Raw genomic sequence first — 25212 nt, 5'->3', positions numbered from 1 at the left:
AAACTGCCAACCAAGAATACTTATCAAAGATGCCCTTTGAAAATGAAGGAGAGATAAAGACTTTCCCAGACAAACAAAAGCTGAGGGAGTTTATTACCACTAAACACACCTTATAAGAAACACCAAAGAGACTTGTCAAGCAGAAATGAAAAGATATTAATTAATAGCATAAAAACATATAAAAGTATATAATTCACTGGTAAAAGAAGGTATATAGTCAAATTCAGAATACTCTAATTCTGTAAAGGTAGTGTGTAAATCACTTAAGTCTGGTATAAAGAAAAGAATTTGAAAGAAAAAAAAGACTTAAAATTACTATATGTATGGGACACCTAGCTGTCTCAGTCAGTAGAGCATGTGATTCTTGATCTCAGGGTTGTGAGTTTGAGCCCCACGTTGGATATAGAGATTACTTTAAAAAGTAAGAAATCTTAAAAAAATAACTATAGGTATAATAATTTGTTAATGGATACATGATATAAAAAGATGTAAATTGTGCTATCAAAAACATAGAAGGGGGGCAGAATTTTTGTATGCAAAGTTATCCTCTTACAATAGACTGTTATATTTTATGTAAGTCTCATAATAACCTCAAGGCAAAAGCTATATTACATACATGACAGGGGAAAAGAAACCTAAGCATACACTATAGAAAATCATCAAATCACAAAGGATGATAGCAAGAGACAAGGAATGGAGCAAAGGAACTAGCAAATAACCAGAACACAATTACAAGATGGCAAAAGTAAATCCTTATCTATCAATAGCTACACTGGGTATAAATGGATTAAATTCTCTAATTAAAAGTCATATAGTAACTGAATGGATTAAAAAAAAATTTTAAGGCCCAACTATATATTGCCTATCCAGAGACTCACTTCAACTTTAAGGATACATATTGCTGAAAGTAAAGGAATGAGAAAAGATATTTCATGCAAATGAAAGCCAAAGGGGAGCAGGGATAGCTGCATTTATATCATTAAATATTTATATGTTTATTTATATATAACAGATTTTATCAAAAACTATAATAAGATAAAGTTATTATATAATGATAAAGAGGCCAATTCATCAAAAGGATATAACAATTGTAAATACATATGCACCCAACATTGAGCACATGAACATATTAAACAAATACTAACAGATCTGAAGGGAGTTAATAAACAACAATACCAAAATAGCAAGGGACTTTATACTCCACTTTCAACAATAGATAGATCACGCAGACAAAAAAATCAATAAGGAGACACTGAACTTAAACTACACTTTAGACCAAACAGACCTAACAGATACACAGAACATTCCATCCAAGAGCAGCAGAATACACATTCTTCTCAAGTGCATACAGAACTTTCCCTAGGACAGATCATATGCTAGGCTACAAACAAGTCTTTTAAAAATTTAATAAGATTAAAATCGTAACAAGTATCTATTCCAACCACAATGGTATGAAACTAGAAATCAGGAGGAAAGCTGAAAAATTCTCAAATGTTAAAAGTAAACAACATACTTCTAAACAGTCAATGGATCACTGAGGAAATAATAGAAAAATCAAAAAATATTTTGAAACACACAAAAATGGAAACACATCATGGGAAAATCTGTGGGATACAGAAAAAACAATTCTAAGAGGAAAGTTTATAGCAATAAACACCTACATTAAAAGAAACAAAGATTTCAAACAACCTAACTTCACACCTCAAGAAAATAGAAAAAAAAAAAAAAAACTCAGGCCAAAATGAGCAAAAGGAAGGAAATAAAGATTAGGGTGGAGATAAATGAAAGCTACTCAAAAAATAATAGAAAAGATAAAATGGAAAGACAATTTTTTGAAAAGACAAACCAAATTGACAAAGCTTTAGCTAGACTAAGAAAAAAGAGAGAATTCAAGCAGATAATATTGGAAGTGAAAGAGGAGACATAGCGGATTCCATAGAAATAAAAAGATCATAAAAGACTACTATAAACAACTACATACCAACAAGCTGGATAACCTAGAAACAATAGATAAATTCATATGCACGTACAACCTACCAAGACTAATTCATAAAGGAATAGAAAATCTGAACAGACCAGCAATGAGTCAAGAGATTAAATCAGTAATCAAAAAATCTCATAACAAAGAAAATCATAGGACCACATGGTTTCACTGCTGAATTAAACCAAACATTTACAGAATTAATACCAATCCTTCTCAAACTCTTTCAAAAAATTGAAGAGCGGACACTCCCAAACTCATTTTAGAGGCCAGCATTACCCCACTATCAAAGGCAGACAAAAATACTACAAGAAAAGAAAATTTGCAAGCCAATAACCCTGTTGAATATAGATGTAAAAATCCTTAACAAAATACTAGCAAACCAAATTTAACAGCACACTAAAAGTATCATATGCCATGATAAAGAGGGATTTATCCCTCGGATGCAAGGAGGTTCAATATATGCGAATCAATAAATACGTTACAACACATTAATAAAATGAAAAATAAAAATATGTTCATTTCTATGGCTGCAGAAAAAAAAAAAAAACACTTGACACAATTCCACATCCATTCATGATAAAAACTTCCAACAAATTAGGTATAAAAGGAATGCACCTCAACATAACAAAAGCTACGTATGACAAACCCACAGCTAACATCACTCTCAACAGTGAAAATCTGAAATCATTCCTTCTAAGATCAGGGACAAGATAAGAATGCCCACTCTCACCACTTCTATTCAACACAATACTGGTACTCCTTGCCAGAACAATTAGGCAAGAAAAAGAAATAAAGGCATCTATATTAGAAAGAAAGAAGTAAAATTGTCTCTGTTCGCAAATAACATGATCCTAATATATAGAAAACCCTACACTCCACCAAAAAGAAACGTAAAATAAATGATTTCAGTAAAGTTGCAGTATACAAAATCAACATACAAAAATCAGTTGCATTTTTATACACTATAAATGAACTATTTGAAAGAGAAATTAAGAAAAAAAATCCACTTGCAATGGAATGAAAAACATAAAATACTCAGGAATAAACTTAACTAAGGACATGAAAGACCTATACACTGAATACTATAAGATACTGACGAAAGAAACTGAAGAAGACACATAAATGAAGAGATATCCCATATTCATGGATTGGGAGGATTAATACTAAAATATCGATACTACAAAAAACAATATACAGATTCAATTCAATGCCTATCAAAGGTCCAATGATTTTTCACAGAAATAGGAAAAACGGCCCTAAAATTTATATGGAGCCATAAAAGATCCAGAATATTCAAAGTAATTTCAAAAAAGAAGAATAAAGCTGGGGCATCACAACTCCTAATTTCAAGCTATATTTCAAATCTCTAGTAATTGAAATAGTATGGCATTGACCTAAAACAGATACAGAGACCAATAGACTAGAGAGACCAGAAGTAAACCCATACATGTATGGTCAAGTTATCTTGGACGGAAGCAAGAACACACAATGGAGAAAGGATAATCTCTTCAATAAACTGTGTTAGTAAACCTGTAATCTATTTTCAAAGAATGAGAATGGACCTCTATCTTACACTCCTCACAGAAATTAACTGGAAATAGGATGCCTTGGTGGCTCAGTGGTTAAGTGTCTGCCTTCAACTCAGGGCATGATAGTGGGGTCCTGGGATCGAGTCCTACATCAGGCTTCCTGCGAGGAGTCTGCTTCTCCCTTTGCCTGTCTCTGCCTCTCTCTGTGTCTCTCATGAATAAATAAAATCTTTTCTAAAAAAGAAATTAACTAGAAATGGATCAAAGACTTAAATGTAAAACATAAAACTGTAAAATTCCTAAAAGAAAACATAGGAAAAAAGCTCTTTAACATTGGTTTGGACAATGATTTTTTTTGACGTGACATCAAATGCACAATCAACAAAATCAAAAATAAGCAAGTAGGACTACAATAAGCCAAAAACCTTCTGCACAGCAAGGGAAACAATCAACAAAACGAAAAGGCAATCTACAGAGTAGGAGAACTAATTCATAAATTCTATCTCATAAGGAGTTATATCTAAAATATATAAGGAACTTACACAACTCAATAGCAAAAATAATCCAATCTAAAAATAGGCAACAGACCTAAGTAAACATTTTTTGAAAGAAGATATCCAAATGGCCAACAGGTACATGAAAAGATTCTCAACATCACTAATCATCAGAGGAATGAAATTCAAAACCACAATGAGATGTCACCTCACACCTGTCAGAATGGCTATTAACAAAAGACAAGAAATAATAAGAGTTGGTGAGGATGTGGAAAAAAGAGAACCCTTGTATACATGTTAGTGAGAGTGTAAATTGGTACAGGCATTATGTAGTTTCCTCAAAAAAAATAGAACTACTATATGATCCAGCAGTCCCACTTCTGGGTATAAAACTGAAGGAAGTGAAACCAGTATCTTGAAGAGATATTTACAGTTCCATGTTCACTGCAACACTATTCACAGTATCTAAGAACGGAAACAACCTAAGTGTCTATCAATGAAAGAATGGATAAAGAAAATATGATATACATACACACACACACACACACACACACACACACACACACACACACCAGGATATTATTCAGCTATAATAAGAAGAAACTGACAACATGGATGAATGTGGAGGACATTATGTTAAGTGAAATAAGCCAGACAGAGAAAGACAAATACTGTACGATATCACTTTACATGTGAAATTTTTTTTTATTTTTTATTTTATTTATTTATTTATTTTTTGAAATTTTTTTTTAAAGTTGAACTCAGAACCAGAGTGGCTGACAGGGGTTGGGAAGTGGGGGAAAATGAGGAGATATTGGTTAAAGGTACAAACTTTTGGTTATAAGATGAATAAGTTCTGAGGATCTACTGTATAGCATGGTGACTATAGTTAATTATACTGTGTTGTGAATATAAAATTTGCTGAAAGGGTAGATTTTAAGCATTCTTATCACACAAAAAAGTAACTATGTGAGGTGACAAATGTGCTCATTACCTTTATCATGGCAAATATTTCATAATATGCACATTCTCAAATGATTATGTCCCTGTGTGTGTGTGTGTTCTATTCTACTGCCTAAGATGTCTTAGAACTCTACCTTTCCACATTATATAAATCCTCTTCCAATTTGATGGTCCTCAAGAGAAACCCAAGATAGAATATGTTAGGGCAGCTACCCTTTGGGTTTGGGCTCTTTGAATCTCATAAATCATCCTAACTCTCATCTTTATAAGAGCAGGGGTTCTGAATCCTGGGTCAGATTCATGGCCCACTGATCCTAGTGTTATTAGAGTCTAGTAGTACTGACTCAACATTTGACAATCAAGATATATGCCATACTCGTGCATACAAGTAAGCAAATACCCTAACATCTTTCTGTAATACATTTGTAAGTCTCAGACAGTAGAGCATCAGGGTCAAAGTCAAGCTCCACTCCTATTTAGGAGCTGTAGAGTCCAGGGCACCTAGGATTTTGGTCTGTTTCTTCATGTATAAAACAGGGGTAATAACAATATCTATGATCTAGAATTACAGTTAAGATCAAAATAAATATAAAGCATTTAGCATTGTGCCTGGGATACAGTAAGTGATCAGTAGACAGTAACTGTTAATTTCACTATTTTTATTACTGTTATGATTATACAATTATTGGTCTACCACCCATTAATTCATCTAGACTCTCCATGAATAGACTGGATAATGAATTCCATCTAAAACCCACTCTCTAAAAAATATTTTGTCAAGGTGTATGCTGTTCATGGCAGCTAAGATATGTTGCCATAGCCACAGCAAAGCAGTAGTTCCAATTAAAGAACCCAAATCCTAGTGACTTAAAAGATGTGAACTAAAGGGACAAGTTCCTCAGCAGCAGTAAGTTCTCTCTTACCTTATAGGGTTTTGCTTTTTTTTATCATTATTATTATTTATTTGTTTAATTCCAGAAGTCTAATTAGTGTTATTATGCTAAAACCAAATAATTTTCTGTTTAATTCTCTTTAACTGTAAAGACAATAGCTCTTTAAAGTAAACAGACCCTTTTTATAACAAGCCATGTGCTATCAACTAAAACACCAGAGGAGTTCCATATATAAGGCTCCAATAAATCAATAGAAAAAACAACTCTTATAGAATAATAAGAGGACATTAATGAGAAATTCACCTAAGAGGAAATACAGATGAGAAATATGCATAAATGTCTATCACTGCACTTATAATTTTTTAAATTTATAATTTCTAATGTGATTTGAAACAATGAAGTATTATCACTAAGGTTTAGATCACCCAGGAAATAGGACTTGGCATACTTATCAACCTGGAAACACAGATCAAAAGCCATAAGATGCACTTGTAATTCTAATTCTAGAGATTTGTCTCCAGGAAATAACCACCGATGTGCATAAAAATATAATGAATAGTTAAAAGCATGGCTTCTAAATATCAAATTAAATTTTGTCTTTTCTACTTGATAGTCATTTAGCCTTAGGCAAATAACCTACTTGTTCTTTAAGTTTCCTCATCTGTTAAACAGGAAAAAATGATACCTATATTTCACAGAGTTGTGGGCAGGAAGAGTGAAAAAGGAGATAGAACAAACTCTTCAAAGAGTTTGTAAGGCCTCAAAGAACATTAGCTATTATTCTGATTGGTTAAGTAAATCATGATACATTGATGAGCAGCACACTGTTTAGCCCTTAAAAATGGTATTCTAGAGCAAGCATAAGCAAACCATGGCCCAGCTATGAGCCAAACTTTGCCAACTGGCTATTTTTGAAAATAAAGCTTTATTGGGGGCAGCCGGGTGGCTCAGCGGTTTAGCGCCACCTTCAGCCCAGGGCCTGATCCTGAAGTCCTAGGATGGAGTCCCACGTCGGGCTCCCTGGGTGGAGCCTGCTTCTCCCTCTGCCTGTGTCTCTACCTCTCTCTCTCTGTGTGTCTCTCATGAATAAATAAATAAAATCTTAAAAAAAATAAAAATAAAAAAATAAAGTTTTATTGGAACATAGCCACACTCAATCATTTACATATTGTACTACAACAGCAGAGTAAAGTAGTTGAAACAGAAACTGTATGTCCCACATAGCCTCAAATATTTTCTATGTGGCCCTTTACAGAGAAAGTTTGTTGACACCTGATCTAGAGGAATGTTTGCTTTCATGGGAATATGTTCTCAATCTATTCAGTGAAAAGAAGCTTTCCAACAGCAAATACAAGAAGTCTACATTTTTGTTGAAATAAGTGTATAGGGAAAAAAGTATGGAAGTAGTATGATATTAAAAGTTGACTATAGGGGATCCTGGGTGGCTCAGCAGTTTAGCACCTGCCTTCGACCCAGGACTTGATCCTGGGGTCCCAGGATCGAGTCCCACATCAGGGTCCTTGCATGGAGCCTGCTTCTACCTCTGCCTGCATCTCTGCCTCTCTCTCTCTCGAATAAATAAATAAAACTTAAAAAAATTAAAAATAAAAGTTGACTATAGCTCTCCGAGCGAGGAGGATTATGCATTTTATTTCCTTCTTTGTGTTTGTATAGAATTTCTAATTTTGTATAATAAACATGAATCATTTCTGCCATAAAAAATGTTAAAGACACCAAATAGGAAAGAAGTTGTTTTAATTGTGATATAGAAAGAGGACAAGGAACTGATTTAATAGTAAAACAAGATGGAAAGATATTTTTAATTGGTGAAAGAAATATGGGTTTGTATTCTTCATTTCTTCTCATTCTCTCGCACAGATAGGAATGTGAAAAGTGGGGAGAGAGCAAAGCAAGCAAGGAGAGAAATGTGACAGCAGAGTTGTTACACGATGTGGATGGCTGCCAAGCCCAATAATTCCTAAGATAAATAAGTTTGCAAAGCTCAGAGAGATGCTACGAATCTTTGCACCAAAGTTTGAGTTACACAATCAAGCCAGTATAAGGAGAAGTCACATGGTAACGATCTGGGAACGATAACAGGATACGTTTCAGGAATGCTTATCAATAGCACTGTCCACCAAATATTTATTTATTGCCTACCTGATGCCAAGCATTTACAGTATCATAGGGAGCCAAACACAAAAGGTGACACACACAAAAATAAAAATATTTACATAGCAAAGAGGGTGGAGTGGTGAGTCCCATAAAGGAGAATCATGCTCGGATTTTTAGTCAAGATGCTAACTGGATGAATGTGACACACCAACCACTGAGTTCCAGAGGGAAAACGCTTTCAGTTATGTTCTATCTACTGAATCTGTAATAAGTAAGGAAGATTCAGACATGTCCTTTAGACAGCTGGGTATAGGCATTTGGAGTTTGGAGAGGAGATAGCATTTGGAGGAATCCCCAAACCAGTGTATGCACAACATGACGTTGCCCCTAGACAGCATACAGAAGAGAAGGAAGGGGGCCAAGGCGTTACAAGGTGAACAGAGGGGGCCACTCGAGGGATGAAGACTGAGAAGGAACATGCAGGGATTGGGGCAAAACCAGGACAGAGTGCTTGTTAAATGCGCTCAAGAACCATCTCCACTATTTAAAATTTGCTGAAAATGAACTCTTTTAATAACTTGTGCAGCTGTAAGCAGCAGTTGTGATGAATGCTATATTCCTATGTCCCAAAGAACACAAACATTCTTTGAAAGTGTGTTTTCCCACAATTTTTCAGCCTTTTTCTGAACAGAATACATGCATTATACCTTTCCTCATTTGAAGCCATGTGGTAAGAGGAATGGGAATGGGAATCCATTATTGGTTTGGTTTGCTTTGGCTGGTTTGGGGCTGTAACACAAGCAATAGTGGGGTGATGAGGAAAAGAAAGAGACTGAGCAGTACACCATGCTCAACAGAGTCACAATTTTAGAGTAATGCCAAAAAATACCTAGGATGTAAAATTGGTCTTTGGAGATCAGTTGGTGACCACCACCAGGATGAACCCAAGTACCAGATGCCTAGACTGTAGCACAGACCTCTGCTAAGATTGGTGTAAGTGACATGGCTGTATGACTGAAGGCCTGGCCCTGCCCAGAGCAGCTATGAGAAGTAGTGTGCAGGACACCAGATCCCAAGGTCAGAAAGTCTGTCTCCGCTACTAATGGCTGGTTGACTTCACAAAAACCTCAGTTTCCTCATTTATTAAGTTTAGATAAACTATCTCAGGACTTTCACAAACATAATATGAAGGCTATGGACTGCTGAAAGGAACTATAAAATGGAAGGTAATATTTTTATTAGGTATAATTAACAAACAAAATTGTACCTATATAAAATGCACTGTCATGATTTGATATACATTGTGAAATGTTTGCTACAACAAAGTTAATTAACACATCCATCACCTCACATAGTTACCTTTGTGTGTGTGTGTGGTGAGAACACTTAAGATGTGCTCTTTTAGCAAATTTCAATCACACAATACAGTATTATTGACTGTAGTCACCATACATTAGATTCTCAGAATGTATTCATCTTATAACAGAACGCTTGCACCCTTGGACCAACATCTCCCTGTTTCCTCCCCTCCCTAGCTCCTGGCAACCACCATCTACTCTCTGGTTCTATGAGTTCATTTTTATTTTTAATCTTTTTTTATATTCCATATATAAGTGAAATGTGAAATCATACAGTATCTGTCTTTCTCTGCCAGGCTTATTTCACTTAGCATAATGTCCTCCAGACTCATCCGTGTCTTCTAAAATAATGTTTTCTTCTTTTTTATGCCTGAATCATATTCCACTGTATATACATACCAAATTTTCTTTATCCATCCATCCACTGACAAATAGTTAGGTTGTTTCCATATCTTGGCTATTGTGAATGTACATCAAGGATACAATGAGATGTCACCTCACACCTGTTAGAATGTTTTTTATCAAAAAGACAAGAAATAACAAGTGTTGGTGAGGATGAGAAGAAAAGGGAATTGTTATTCACTGCTAGTGGCAATGTAAGTTGGTACAGCCACTGTGGAAAACAGTATGGAGCTTCAGAAAATTAAAACAGGATTCCCATATATATGACCCAGCAATCCCACACTTCTAGGTATATAGCCGAAGGAAACAAAGTCAGTATCTCAGAAAGATCCCTGCACCTTGTTTGTTGCAGCACTAGTCCCTATAGTCAAGATATCGCACCCACCAAAGTGATGGAAATTAATGCTATCCCTGAGTACTATAACTCAGTGATTAGAGCATTTGGCTCATGAGCTTCTTTTAGCCCTGCTATCACAAAGAAAAGACCAGAACTAAGCGGTGCCCCAAGTGGCTGGCCTGCTCTTTCCAGGTCTTGTGAAAAGAGCAAGGGCTGTGAAGAAGTGGCCTCACACTTAAAGCAGGACCTCAGGCATAGGCTTTCCCACTGAGAGCCCCTTTCCTCCCAGGCAGAGTGGGAACAGCACCAATGATCTTGCAGAGGTGCTGTCAGTGTGAGCCATCATGTGCCAAAGCACTGGCCCAATGCCTGGACAAAGTGGGTCCTGGAGAAATGAGAGCCATTTGGACATTGCATCTGAAACGTAGGTAGCTGGCGCTTATCCTACTGGGATATTTCAGAACACACAGCCCAACACTTCCAGCAGCTCAATATGCTCTTCTTCATTTAAAAAAACAAACAACCAACCAAATAAAATCTCTTCAGTAAAGTATTGGAATAAACTCCATGACCCCTTAGTGAAGGAGACACACTAAAGAGTGAATGGCAGGATCTATGTATTATTTATAGCATCATATGAATATATGTGATTTCCAGATTATCTTGTATACCCATTCTCCAGCTAGATCCCCTATAGTTTCCTAGAAATGAGTTCCCACTGTGCAGAATCACGGGGTCTTGGTTCCTATGGAAATATCGTCCCAACAAGGACATTTGTAGAGGCTTTCTCAGTCTCCTCCATGTCCTCTAAAGCTGAGGCTGCAAACTTCTCTGTAAAAGGTCAGTTAGTAAAATATCCTACGCTTTGCCAGTCATGCAGTCAACATCTACCACAACCACTCAACTCGTCCATGGTCACCATGGACAACTAATAAATGAATAGCACAGCTATGTTTCTGTAAAATGTGATTTATGAACACTGAAATCTGAATTTTGCATAATTTTCACACATCATGAAATACTGCTTCTTTTTTTATTTTTTTCCAACCATTTCAAAATGTAAAAACCATTCTTAGCTAAAGTGCTATATAAGAACTGATATGAGGATGAGTTAGGTCCAAGGGCATGTAGTTTGCTGAACTCTGCCCTAAAATTGTAACATGTCATCAGCCACAGTAAATTTTGTTTTCAACTAGTGACCTCTCCTTCCCCAGAAGGCAGTGAAGTTAGTGATAGTACTCATTTCTTTTAGGAAGAAAAAGCCCATTCCATGCCCTTGCTGATAATTAGGCTTTATCATCTGTTTCCTTGACTAGCTCCTTGGAGGGACTCATCTGCCTTGAGTCATTTTAACATCCAGGAAACCCTGTTGCTTGATGGTTTTATGGCCAACACTATCACCTGTGTACCTTTTGTCTGCCATTATGTATCATGACTCACCAGAACATGAATAATGGCGAAAAGAGAGGCCTCAGGAGTCAACAAGCAGACTGGTACATGCCTTCAGGTTAATGGGGCTGCATTTTGCCAGTGCTCTCTTACTGCTTGAGAAAAGAACGTAAGGTCATTTCCTTCTACTGTACTCTCTGGCTAACTACCAGGAAAGTGTTTATTAACTGTACTATTCAGTATCACAGTTTTTATGTATTCTAAAACATAAAATAACTAGAGATGAACAGTGCCATAAGAAAATCACACTGTAGGAGGCTATAGTAAAGGAGGTTTCCCTTCATTTATTTAGAATGCATCTGCTTGGGGGGCACCTGGGAGGCTCAGTTGGTTGAGCATCCGACTCTTGGTCTCAATCTCCCATCTTGATCTCACAGTCATGAGTTCAAACCACACATTAGGCTCCACGTTGGGCATGCAGCCTACTTTAAAAAAAAAAACAAAACAAAACTGCACCTGCTTGGTCATTTCCCCTCAGTGACCTATGAAGAGCCTAAAATAAGCACCCAGTAAGGAGGGAAGGAAGGCCTTTAACTAAGACACCCATCCCCTTCCTTGTGGCCAGTCACTGAAAGGCTTTTCTTTCCTGTCTTCATATGGACCTTAGCAAATACTAACAGATAGCCTCGACTTAATTTAGGTTGTCATACATCTACCATCCCAAATACTGAAAGGAAAACCAATCCTTCAGCACATCCTCTCTGTAGCTATGAAAAACAGATAAAATTCCAAAATTATTTTTCCTTCCCTAAGATAGTGTAGTAGGCAGAATAATGCCCTCCTCCCCCTCAAGATACTTGCATCCTAACTCCCAAATCCTTGGAATATACTGGCGCACACAGCAAAAGGGGCTTTGCAAGTGTGAGTAAGTTAAGGATTTCGAAATGGGACAGCTACCCAGGATTATCTGGGTGGGCTCCATGTAATCATGGGTTCCCAAAAGAGGGATGGATGTAAGAGGGGCAGAGTCAGAGAAGGAGACACGGTGGCCAAAGGAGGTCCGAGGGATGCAGGGTCAAGAACCGAGAAATGTGGGCAGCCTTTAGAAAAAAGGAAGGAAATGGGTTTTCCTCTAGAACCTCCAGAAGGAATACAGCCCTGCCAAATCATTTTAGACTTCTGACCTCCAGGACATAAGAGAATAAATCTGTTTTGTTTTAAGCCCCTAATCTCATGGTAATTTGTTTCAGCAGCCATAGGAAACTAATACAGCAGTTGCTAAAAATGTCCCGGATAAAATGTAGTTTCTTACAAGTCAGCCACTTTATCTCAGTACACTTAACCCTGAAGAATGAAAGGAAACTTCTACTCCTCTCTCAAGCAGGGTCTCTAAACTCCAGAACTACTGAACACTTAGATAAAATGCGATATAAAAGGGAAGGTTGAAAGGGTGAGTGGGCAGCAAGAGAACACTGCAGTCATATACAAAAAGCATTATCCAAGAGGGCTGCAAAGGATGAGATAGAAATGGAATGTGCCTTATTTATAGCAAAGCCTGCCTCCCCTCGCAAGTGTGTGACAGAAGAGCTGTTTTAAAGTTTTATTCTTCAAACTTGGCTGCAGAACTTGGCTGCATCTCAGAACTGTGCTTTTGTATTTAGCTTTAAAATATAAGAAGCAACCCCCTGGTTAAACTGGAGGCAGAGGTGGTGCGGGCAAGAAAAATGCAGGGGGTGGGGAGTAGAAAGAGGTTGAAATGTTATTCTTATTTCGTTAGTTGCTTTAAGAAAAACAAATAGAGAATAAAATAGCAAGAGGCTTGGAAAGGTTCCAAGTTGAAAATTTCTCAATACCCAGGCATTGAGGCTCTCCAGATAAGGGTGGTGCTGCAAAGCCAGTCAGACTTTAGGAGGGATCTGGTTTCAAGGTAAGAGAGGAAAACATACTCCAGCCCTAATTATTAGAGATCCCTTCACCCTCTTTCTGACATTCAATGAACACTGACAGCAACCCAGGGAAGGCCAACCTATATATGTAGAAACTAACACTGACCTTCTGGAAAACAATATGTATCAGGAGTCATGACACAAGTCATGCCCTCTGACCTAGAAATTCCAAATTTTGCTAATAATAACAAAGAACTGAATAATTACAACACGTTATCTACTTGGAATATAATACAATCTTCAAAACTTATGATTATGATGGTATATTGTGGCACAGATAAATACTTAGGATATGGAAGGAGAACATACAATAGTATATATGCTATGATTACCCACGAGGCTAATATATACTTTTTTAATTTTTAATTTTTTAATTGAAGTATAATTAACATGTATTATATTTGTTTCAGGCATACAATATAGTTATTCAACAATTCTATACATTTCTCAGTGCTCAATAAATGTACTCTTAATCTCCTTTATCTATTGTACCCATCCCTCTGCCTCCCCTCTGATAACTCCCAATTTGTTCTCTGTATTTAAGAGTCGGTTGTTTTTTGTTTGTTTGTTTGTTTTTAAGATTTTTATTTATTTGAGAGATAGAACACAAAGCCGACTTCGCACTGACCAGAGAGCCTATCGTGGAGCTCCATTCTAGGACTATGGGATAGTGACCTGAGCTGAAGGCAGCTGCTTAACTGACTGAGCCACGCAGGCACCCCTGTTGTTGAGTTTTTTAAATCGCGATTCAAAGGGGCATATGCACCCTGATGTTTATAGCAGCAATGTTGAGAATAGCCAAAATATGGAAAGAGCCCAGATATCCATCAACAGATAAGTGGATAAAAAGATGTGGTATTTATATACAATGGAATATAACCCAGCCATCAAAAAAATGAAATTTTACCATTTGCAATGACATGGATGGAACTAGAAGGTATTATGTGGAATGAAATCAGTCAGAAAAGGACAAATATCATATGATTTCACTCATATGTGGAATTTAAGAACCAAAACCGATGAACATAGAGGAAGGGAGGGGAAATAAAATAAGATGAAATCAGAGAGGGAGAAACAACCATAAGAGACTCTTAACTATAGGAAGCAAACAGGGTTGCTGGAGGGATGGGGGTGGGGAGATGGGGTAACTGGGTGATGGGCATTAAGGAGGGCACTTGATGTAATGAGCACTGGGTGTGATATGCAACTGATAAATCACTAAACTCTACCTCTGAAACTAGTAATACACTATGCTAATTTATTTTAAATTTTTTAAAGTCTTTTGTCTATTTGCGGTTTTTTTTTTGTTTCTTAAATTCCATATATTAGTGAAATCATATGGCATTTTCCTGACTTATTTCCTTAGCATTATACCCTCTACATCCATCCATGTTGTTGCACATAGCAAGATTTTATCCTTTTAATTGCCTGAGTAATATCATATATGTATATATGATATGAGATATATATATATATATATCACTCCTCCTTTATCCGTTCACCCATGGACAGACACTTGGATTGCTTCCATATCTTGGCTATTTCAAATAATGCTGCAATAAACATAGGGATGCATATATCTTTTCAAACTACTGTTTTAATTTTCTTTGGGTAAATACCCAGTACAGCAATTACTGGATCATATGGTCGTTCTATTTTTAATTTTTTGAGGAACCTCCATACTGTTTTCCACAGTAGCTGCACAAATTTGCATTCCTACCAATAGTGCATAAGAGTTCCTTCTTCTCCACATCCTTGTCAACACTTGTTATTTCTTGGTTATGAATCTAGCCATTCTATGAGGTATAAAGTGATACCTCATTGTGGTTTTAATTTGCATTTTCCTGATGATTAGTGATCAGGGAAGGTTTTTTTTTTTAAGATTTTATTTATTTAAAAAAAGATTTTATTTATTCATGAGAGACACAGAGAGAGAGGCAGAGACACAGGCAGAGAAGCAGGTTGTATGCAGGGAACCCGATGCGGAACTCGATCCCAGACCCTGGGATCACAACCTGAGCCGAAGGCAGCAGCCCAACCACCAAGCCACCCAGGTGTCCCGGTGATCAGGGAAGTTAATCATCTTTCATGTGTCTGCTGGCCATCTGCATATCTTTGGAAAATGTCTATTCAGTTTCACTGCCCATTATCAGACTATTTGGAGGCTTTTTGTTGTGTTGTATGACTTCTACATCTATTTCGGATAACAAACCCTTAACAAATATATTTGCAAATATCTTCTCCTATTCAGTCAGCTGCCTTTTTGTTTTGTTGATAGTTTCCTTCACTGCACAAAAACTTTTTATTTGGATATAGCCCCAATAGTTTAATTTTGCTTTTGTTTTCCTTGCCTGAGGAGACACATCTAGAAAAATATTTCTACAATTGTCAAAGAAATTACTATGTTTCTTCCAGGAGTTTTATGGTTTCAGGTATCACATTTAGGTCTTTAATCCATGTTGAGTTTATTTTTGTATAAGATGGAAGAAAATGGTCCAGTTTCATTCCTTTGCATGTAGCTGTCCAGTTTTCCCAGCACCACTGAAGAGACCATCTTCCCCATTGTATATTCTTGCCTCCTTTGTCATAGATTAATTGGCCATATAATTGTGGGTTTATTTCTGGGTTCTTCGTTCTGTTTATTTATCTATGTGTCTATTTTTGAGCTAGTACCATAATGTTTTGATTACTACAGCTTTATAGTATATCTTGAAATCTGGGATTGTGATACCTCCAGGTTTGTTCTCCTTTTTCAAGATTGTTTTGGCTAGTCAGGGTAGCCCTGAATATTATATATTATATATGTGCTAATATAATATATATATATACTACTTATATAAAAGCCTGGAAGAAAATAGGCCAAAATGTTAACTGTGGTCATATCTGCATGATAGGAGTATGTGAGATATTTTTTCCTACAGTTTGTATATTCTTTTAAAAATGAATTATTAGTTTTAAAATAGAAAACAATGAATTTTTAGAAGGAAAGAAAGAAAAGCAGTTGGCAGAAGCTTTACCAATATTTTACCATGTGAGTTTCAGAACTAAAAATGTTTAATGTTTTCTTGCTTCAGGTTCTCCATATGAAGAATAAGGCTATTATTACACCAGGCACACCTCCGAGATTTAGTGTTCTAAAATACGCTGCCTCCTAAGTATATCTATGCTTTCTTATCACCATACCTTTGCTTCCACAACTCCCATCACCTAAAATCATTTCTTGGCTCTTCCTACAGAACAAAATTCTCCCCTTTCTTAAACATGCAATTCAAGTTATTTCTCTTAAAATTCCTTCCTCCTGGGATGCCTGGATGGCTCAATGGTTGAGCATCTGCCTTTGGCTCGGGTCATGATCCAGCTCTCCCAGGATCGAGTTCCGCATCAGACTCCCTGCATGGAACCTGCTTCTCCTCCCTCTGCCTATGTCTCTGCCTCTCCCCCCTCCCCCCGCCCCATCTCTGTCTCTCATGAATAAATAAATAAAATCTTAAAAAAACACACACAAAAATTCCTTCCTCCTCTGTAAACCCACCTTGTCGACACCAACCTTCCTATAATTAACCACAAACAACTTTGAGATCTTTTTTTCTACATAATTTAATTTCTTTTAAAAAAATTACAAACTTTAGAATAAAGCAAACCCCAGATTCAAATCTCAATACCAGTCACTTATTTATTCTGATCCTGTTTTTTTTTTAAGATTTTATTTATTCATTCATGAGAGACACAGAGAGAGAGGGGGGGGGGCAGAGACGTAGGCAGTGGGAGAAGCAGCTCCATGCAGGGAACCTGATGTGGGACTCGATCCTGGGTCTCCAGGATCACGCCCTGGGCCAAAGGCAGGCGCTAACCCACTGAGCCACCCAGGGATCCCCCTGATCTTGTTTTCTTACATGTAAATATAGGGTGATCATCACTTGCCTAACAAGCCATTCTGGTGATTACATGCTTCAGTGTATGTGCAGTACCCAGCAGTGTCTGGTATAGAGTAGATAGCCAATAAATCCCTATTATCTTTCTTAATCTGTATCAACAGACCTGACTAAAGAAAATACTAAAGGTAGCTCTCCAGACAAAAGAAAAAATGATCCAAGAGGTAAGCACAGAGATGTAGAAAATAATAAAGCAATGAAAACAATAATTTTTTTGTAAATCTACACCATCGATTGTATTTAGCAAATAAAACTAAAATGGCAAAGTCTTGTAGGGTTTTAAAAGTACAGAATATTCGATTGGACCACATCCTAGGATGTCAATAACCATCTTCCTTTCAATGAAATTAGTAAGTCTACCAGAACAGGGATTCAGTAACCTAACTGAGGGGTCACCCAAATATAAATCCTATCCCCCCATGATTATTTAATTCCTTTTCAACAAATATTCAATTGATTTATATCTTTTGATGTTCTTTACTATAGAGGTATGAATATTCTCTTGCTATGAATGTGTGTCTATATCTATATGTCCATATTTGTATATTTTTTCCATTCCCTTATTATAATACATTTTTAGAATTGAGAATGCAGGTCAAAAGATTTGTCCATTTTCCATTTTGATTTCTATTGGCAAACATTTCTTAACAATAATGCTCCTATATCGCAATGATTGAAATATTTATGTATTTTCCCTTCACAGATATCTGTAGGCTTTTAGTTTTTCTTGTTCAAATCCTTAGAATGAGGCCTTCACTCTACGGCTATTCAAGTTATCCACAGTGTAGGGATACTGCAAAGGAGTGTCAATAATGAGAGTAATAAATTGCCAAAATGTAAAATCTTAGACTCTTTGAAATGAAATGAAGAGTGGGAAATAGGAAAAAATGAAACAAAGCCTTGAACACACCAAGGGCTTTCCAAATTAGAAACCTATACTCGTGGAAACACATCATATTAAACCACACTGAGCTATTCTCGACACTAAAAATACCATCCCTTTCATCTGTGGACACTGATACCACTGGTCGGGGACTTGCCCACACTCCTGTCTCCTGCCAACCAAGATAATGTGATGGGGAGCTTTTCCTCTAGCAAGTCCAATCCTAGGGGAAAAGGAAAACAGAACAGTTTTTTCCTAAGGCAATAAAAAACCTTCAAAATACTTAATGAGAGGAATCTTAAAATGCAGATTGAACAATTAAATTAGTTACCCAGAATACCTCTCTGAAGTTAGTCCTTGGGAGAAAAGAAAAGAAAAAGAAGGCCTAAATGTTCAAGAGACCAAAAAGCATTTGTTTGAAACATACTGACTTACATGACTTTTTTAAAGTTTTGCTTGGGTTAACTTTTTAAAGAAAATTTAAAAGAAAAGACGGTTATGAGAAGAATAAACAGGTAAGGAAATGTAAATGTCTTTATTTTAGATTGTGAAAGCCCTAGCATGTTAGAGCTGAAAGTGATGACTCAGCCTAGCTAACTTCTCACTTCACAAATTGTAGAACTAGACTTAAAAGAGAAGCAACTTGGGCATGGCCCAAAGTGAGCTAGTGGTGTAGCCATAATCGATACAGAGACACGGTGGCCGAGTTACATACTCCTTCCATGACATTTGATTTCTCTACACACAAGGAGTGGAGGTGCAGGCAATCCTGCTCTACAGTTATTTGGTTCAAAATTTTGTTGGTTCCAGGAGACCTTCTGACATTTCCCAGGTGTAACCTGGTGAAAAGATACCTCCTCATTCCCCTCAGATTCGCTCTAGATCTTATTGGTCACTAAATCCTGTTGGTTGTACCTTCCAAATACATCCCCTCGTCTATGTTACCACTACCATTAACATATCATCTTGTCCTCACCTGAATTCCTGTAAAATCACCAAACCATTCTGTCTACTAATCTTACCATTTCTCTTACACCCTCTCAGCACAAGTGAATTCTCCCCACTGACCATATGACTTCCCAGCTTTAAGTTCTTTTGTAGTGACTTTCTTTATGAAGAAAAACAAAGTTTCAGTGGCTTTCCTTTGCTTTGGGGCTAATACCTGCATGAGTCAGAGACTTGTCAGGAAACAGATGGCACACATAAGACAATTCAAAAAAGGTTTATTTCAAAAAGGATAAAGTATAAAGAAGTGGCAGAGTATAGGAGAACCACAAGAGAACACTCAGGAACCTCTGACTTGTGCATAAACCCCTCACCTAGCAGTGGACCTACTCACGGGCTCCTAACAGAAAGGATATAGGATGTTATGTCCAAGATTAGGTTATCAAAGAGTGAAATTCCCATTGTTTCTTACTCACTCTGATAAAACAAGCTGCCGTGTTGGGAGCTACCCCGTGGAGAAACACATGTGGCAAGAAACTGAGAGTGGCTCCAGTCAACTGGTAGTGAGGACCTGAGGCTATCATTCCCACAGCACTAGAGGAACTGAATCCAGCCAACAACTACATGAGGAAGCTTGAGGTGGACCTCTCCCCAGGTGAGCCTTCAAATGAAACTGCAATCCTGCCAACATCTTTAATGTGGTCTTTGTGAGAGACATGACCCAGAGGACCCACCTAAGAATACTGACTCATGAAAACTATGATGTAATAAATGTTGTGCTTAAGCCAATTAATCCCATTACATTTTGAGGTAATTGGCTATACAGCCATAGAAGACTACACAAACTGGAGCCACCCAGATGCACAAAAAGATGAGGAGAAGACAAGGGTAGCAGGACGCAGAGGAGAAAAGTCTGCCCTGGAAGCAACAATGACCTTCAGTCAAGGGGCATGGGCAAGAAAGAAGGAAGACTCTGTAGAGAGAGAGCCACGAGAAGGAACACCCTGGCTTTGCTCTACTTCCTCCTTCCCCTCTCTCTCCAGGCTTCTATTGACCAAATCTGAATCAAAGCCAGAGATACCAAAAGCCCTGCAGGTGAGTCTACCTCCTGGGGCCTGGAAGGGTCAAATGTGAGTGTGCAGATGCAAAGGGAAGATAACTGCATGGTGTCCTAAATCTTGGGCATGATATGTAAGGTCTTCCATGATCCAGGCCTAATCTCCTCAGCCAACTTTATTTCTCAACCTCCAGCACATACACCTAGCTCCAAGAAAACAGCCACTTGACGTTCCCCCAACTCAGTTTATCACATCACACTCTGTCCCTTTCCATGTGGTAGTCATTCTCCTTCCTGCACTTATCTTTTTTCCTTCTCTGCCAGGGTAATTCCTAGTCATCTTTCACGAATTAAGGTAGGTGCCAAATCCTCAGGATGTCTTCTATGACATTATTATCCTCTCTCTTGATATGGGCTTCTGACCCTTCTACATCCTTCCACATTCCTCAGCTCACCTCTACCAATTGCCTCTTGCAACTCTCTAGGTACTCTAACCCATTAGGTTTTGTCAGGGCAGACCTCTTCTTGCGTTCCTAGCATCTGGCACACAAATGACACTTGATACATATTTGTTGATTAAATTATTCCTAATCCTCATTGTGCCTTGGTCACCAAGATCTACAGGTTCCCTGACTCTCAGTTGTGCTGGCCACTACAACTGCCTTCCATGAATTCCAAAACAATGTCCTATTCCCAGCTTGCTCATCAGGCTTGTCTCTTCCAGGCTAGATTTCCCCTGCCCCCTACCTTCTTGCTGCATACCATTGCCTGTGTAACTAAAATAGTGCTACATTTACTTTTTGGAAATATGCCTAAAGTAACTTCTGCCCAAGACTGCAAGGGTCCTAGAATATTAGGGAAAGTGACCTTGGAGTATCAGGGCAACACAAAGGCAAGACCAAAATTCCAGCAGAGAAGGAATAAAAAACTGGAAACTAACAAGTGAAGGAAGCCAGCAATGACATATAATAACACTAGCCTTTTCTCCTTTCTCTAAGACTTCTAATTCATCCCTAACACTATGCATTACTGACAGTACCCAGTGATACTATTTAAACACAGTTCCTACTATCTAACATACAATCAGTACCACCAAATGATACCTGTACAAACATTTTAAATGTTACTAGCCAGCCAAAGAAACAAGTCGCCACCCAGAAAACACTTTAACTGTTGAATGTTAAATCATTAAAGTACAATTTTTCTTCTGATGCCAAACTACATTAGGTTTTATCTCAATTCAGTTTAGGTTTTGTAGGACTGCTTAAAATATTTCCAGAAAAGTTCAAAAGATGGGCAGCCCGGGTGGCTCAGCGGTTTAGCGCTGCCTTCAGCCCAGGGCCTGATCCTGGAGACCCGGGATCGAGTCCCATGTCGGGCTCCCCGCATGGAGCCTGCTTCTCCCTCTGCCTGTGTCTCTGCCTCTCTCTCTCAATCTCATTCTCTCTCTCTCTCTCATGAATAAATAAATAAAATATTTTTTGAAAAAAGTTCAAAAGACCCTAAGTACACCTACAGTCTCACAACACTGTTTTGACATCAGGAAAGTTTATTAACTTCTAAATGATTAAAAATTTACAGAATGAAACTTGTAAATCATTGCAGAAAAGTATGTTTACAATATTTAGTCCAATCCTCTCATTTTACAGAAAAGGAAATGAAGCCAAAGTAGTGTTTTATTTATTATATTGATGGGTTGCTAGGTACACAGGGTTCATCTTATCATGCTTCTTTTTATTTTATGTGGACAATGAATATATTCTGTTTGTGTAAGAAGTATTTTGTGGTTCGGAAGGGAGGAGGAAAAGAAAGGAGAGAGAAAGAAATCAAAATATGAAACGGAGCTTGGAAAATGAAGTTGCCCATCCAGAGAACCAAAGCAGTGAGAGTAGGAGCTGGGGCCAGATATCCAGGGCTCTCTGCTCCCTGTTTGGCATCTTCCATCACACTGTACTGCCTCATGACCCAAGTCCGGGTCAAGTTAAGCTACAATTTTCTCTGTCCAACTACCATCTAATTGCCCAGAGTTCTAAATCAAATTACCAGTCCAGTTGGAAATTTTTCAAGAGATGTTATTAACACCACTCAGAGAACTAAACAAAATCGGGAAGCAACCTACTTGTACTCAAAAGAATCCTGAGTTTATAAAAGAAAGTAAACATTTTAGAATATCTTTACCCAAGAAATAAGAGCACCAGCAAGTAGAAGGAAGCTTTAGCATTACAAATGTTCAACGTTTACTCAAGTCAAATCTCTGAGGATCAGGAAAGCAAAGATCTGCTGCACAGTATTTTCATTTATTTAATTCATCCAATGTCTGTCGAGCCCCAACTATGTGGCAATGGCAGTCTGAGGTTGATAACATTGTCGTGGAAGGGACACCGATGGGGGGAGTCAGACTATCTGAACACAATCATGGCTTCACTGGGAAACTGCTGGGTAACATTATGCAAGTTACACGCTCTCTCCATACTTCAGTTTGCTCATATAAATGATGTTGTTACTAAAATCCCTTACAAAAATAAAAAAAATTAAAAAAATTAAAAAAATCCCTTACTTGTAAGTCTATGACAGGAAACTGGTCCTTCCACATCTGAGAGATCTATAAATAAAGTAAAAACCCACTTCAAAACATCAACTTTCCCTTTACTCTGCCATATGTACTCTACCTGGATATTGTAAAAGATACTAAATAAGTACATTTCAAACTCAGATTCTCCTGAGAAGAGTTTAAAACTCAGATTCCCAGCGGGTGCCTGGGTAGTTGGTTAAGTGTCTGCCTGTGGTTCAAGTCATGATCTCAGGGTCCTGGGATTGGCCAGTGTCGGGCTCCCTGCTCAGCAGGAGTCTGCTTCTCCCTCTCCTTCTGTCTCTTCCCCCCACCCCACCCCTGCTCATGCCCTCTCTCTCTCTTAAATAAATACAATCTTTTTTAAAAAAAATTTTAATAAAAAATTTTTTAAAACTCAGATCCCCAGGACCCAATTTAGACCCAATGAAACAAAAATATCTTGGAGAGGGGATCCTTTGAGGATCAATATTTTTATAAAACATCCCTAAGTGATCTGATGTTCAGTCAGGTTCAAATATCATCCCTACATCGGACAATTCAATGACCCAGGAGCTTTTGAATCCAGGAATATAAAAAAGGGTCTGGGTGACTTAATAAATAATTAAGCTTTTTCTCTTAAATAGATTTTTAATGTGACCAATACATTTTTCATACACACCGCCAATCCAAAATGTGAATGTGAAGGATGAAAAACTAAATTAGAAAGTCTGTTCCACTCAATAAATAAATCATGCCTTGGGAAAGTACAACTTCTCACAGTTAATGACACAGAAAACATGAAAAGAAAATGAAGAGGATTCTGAGAGTGTAGGTTTACAAAACCCACCCATCATTACTCATATGTCAGAAGGTTACCATCCTAAATGGCATTTAAAAGTCACAACAACATTATGGACATAATCATCCCACTTATTACTCGGAAGTTTACCCAAAAGCTCCATTTCTCTAGATTTGGCTTTTTAAATGTCAGCATCTGAATCAACACAACACAGTCCAAGCAAAAACTTCACACTAAAAACATCTGACATGAGTAAGAAACAACAAAGAGGAAAAAAAAAAAAAAAAAGGAAAGCACTATTTGCATAATTTTTAATGTAAATTTTTGTTGTAGACCTCTAAGAAAAGATTTGGTTTTAGAGTTTACAACCTTGAAAAAATCACTATGGAAAAGGACTTATATAGTAAATGTTTTGAATTGACCTTGGTTTCAAGGTTTAATCTTTACTGACACCTTGAGGATAGTGTCCTGCAATATTGGTTGTATTGGTTGTAGCCAACAGCTGATCTACAGCAGTGCAAGCAGAGAGCTAGGTAAATCTCTCACAGTTGGAACATAACCATGATTTAGTCAAATTAACCAGGTTTAAATGATTCCAGGCCCTAGACCCATACTAAGCAATGCCTTCTTTCTTTCTAATAAATTGAACAGATGCAATATCCCTTTTATATTAATTAACTAATATAGCAGATAACATGAACACATGCATACCCCACATACAAATTTGTCATAAGGAAGCAAGATATATTTCCAATATAGAAACCAAATGGCTAGTAGTTCTATCTCTGAAGAACTACAGCAATCGACAACTTTGTATCTAAATTAAACCAGAAAAGAGTCCCCTCCTACTACCTAAAAAGTAAAAATTGAATTCCCACAAATCTGAAGGAAGTTTTCCTTTCAACATAATACCAAACGTTCTAGTAGAAAGGTGTTTGGGTTGCATGACCTTTACATTTCCTACTAACCTTTACTAACCCATTGGTTTACAGTCTCCTGAACAATATAAAAATATTTGTATTGTTTTCCAGAGTCTTAAAAAAGCAACTCACTCTATAAACATACTTTAGTCAATTAACAGCACCAACATCTACACATTTTATAATTTATTTCCTCTACAAATGACACTGTCTTCATATGACCTAAAGATAAAAGAAAAAGAAGCATTCATTATGGACCGCCTCCATACAAAACAAGATGGGAGATGTCTCATTTACTTTGTCTAAATGAATCTTCACAATGACCCCAAGAGGTACCATCCTTTCTCCCACCTTTTTTTTTTTCCAAAAATGAAGAAACTTGAGGTTCACAGAAGTTAATAACGAACTCAAGGTCATACCACCAGGAAATGGTAGAGTTGCAATCATTTAAATCTACATCTGATTCCAAAGCTCATGTTCCTATGAGCTTGGCACAGGGTTTCCCAGCATGGAGTGGGTTAAGAAGGTAATAATGAATAAACATCTTTTATTCTGTATGCCTCACTAATTGGTTAGCCCTGTTAACCTCTTTTTTCTTTACGACAACTTAATAGACATCTCTATTAGAAATGCATCTAAGCATTCTCTTACAAAGCAAAGGATTAAAAAAATTTGATACTCTAAGCAAGATTAGTTTGAGTTCTATTTTTATAAG

The 25212-nt window shown here is 37.2% G+C and overlaps 1 protein-coding gene across 17 annotated transcripts in view; it reads right to left on the bottom strand.

Moving 5' to 3' along the window:
• The window catches only part of RGS6 (regulator of G protein signaling 6), a 556931-nt gene that overhangs the window by 505258 nt on the left and 26461 nt on the right, over nucleotides 1–25212 (bottom strand). The gene's annotated exons all lie outside the window — the stretch shown is intronic.

Source organism: Canis aureus, chromosome 9 (assembly GCF_053574225.1).
Source record: "Canis aureus isolate CA01 chromosome 9, VMU_Caureus_v.1.0, whole genome shotgun sequence".
NCBI classification, from domain to species: Eukaryota; Metazoa; Chordata; class Mammalia; order Carnivora; family Canidae; genus Canis; species Canis aureus.
Note: the sequence above shows the minus strand (reverse complement) of the source record. Positions and strands in the feature narration are given on the sequence as shown.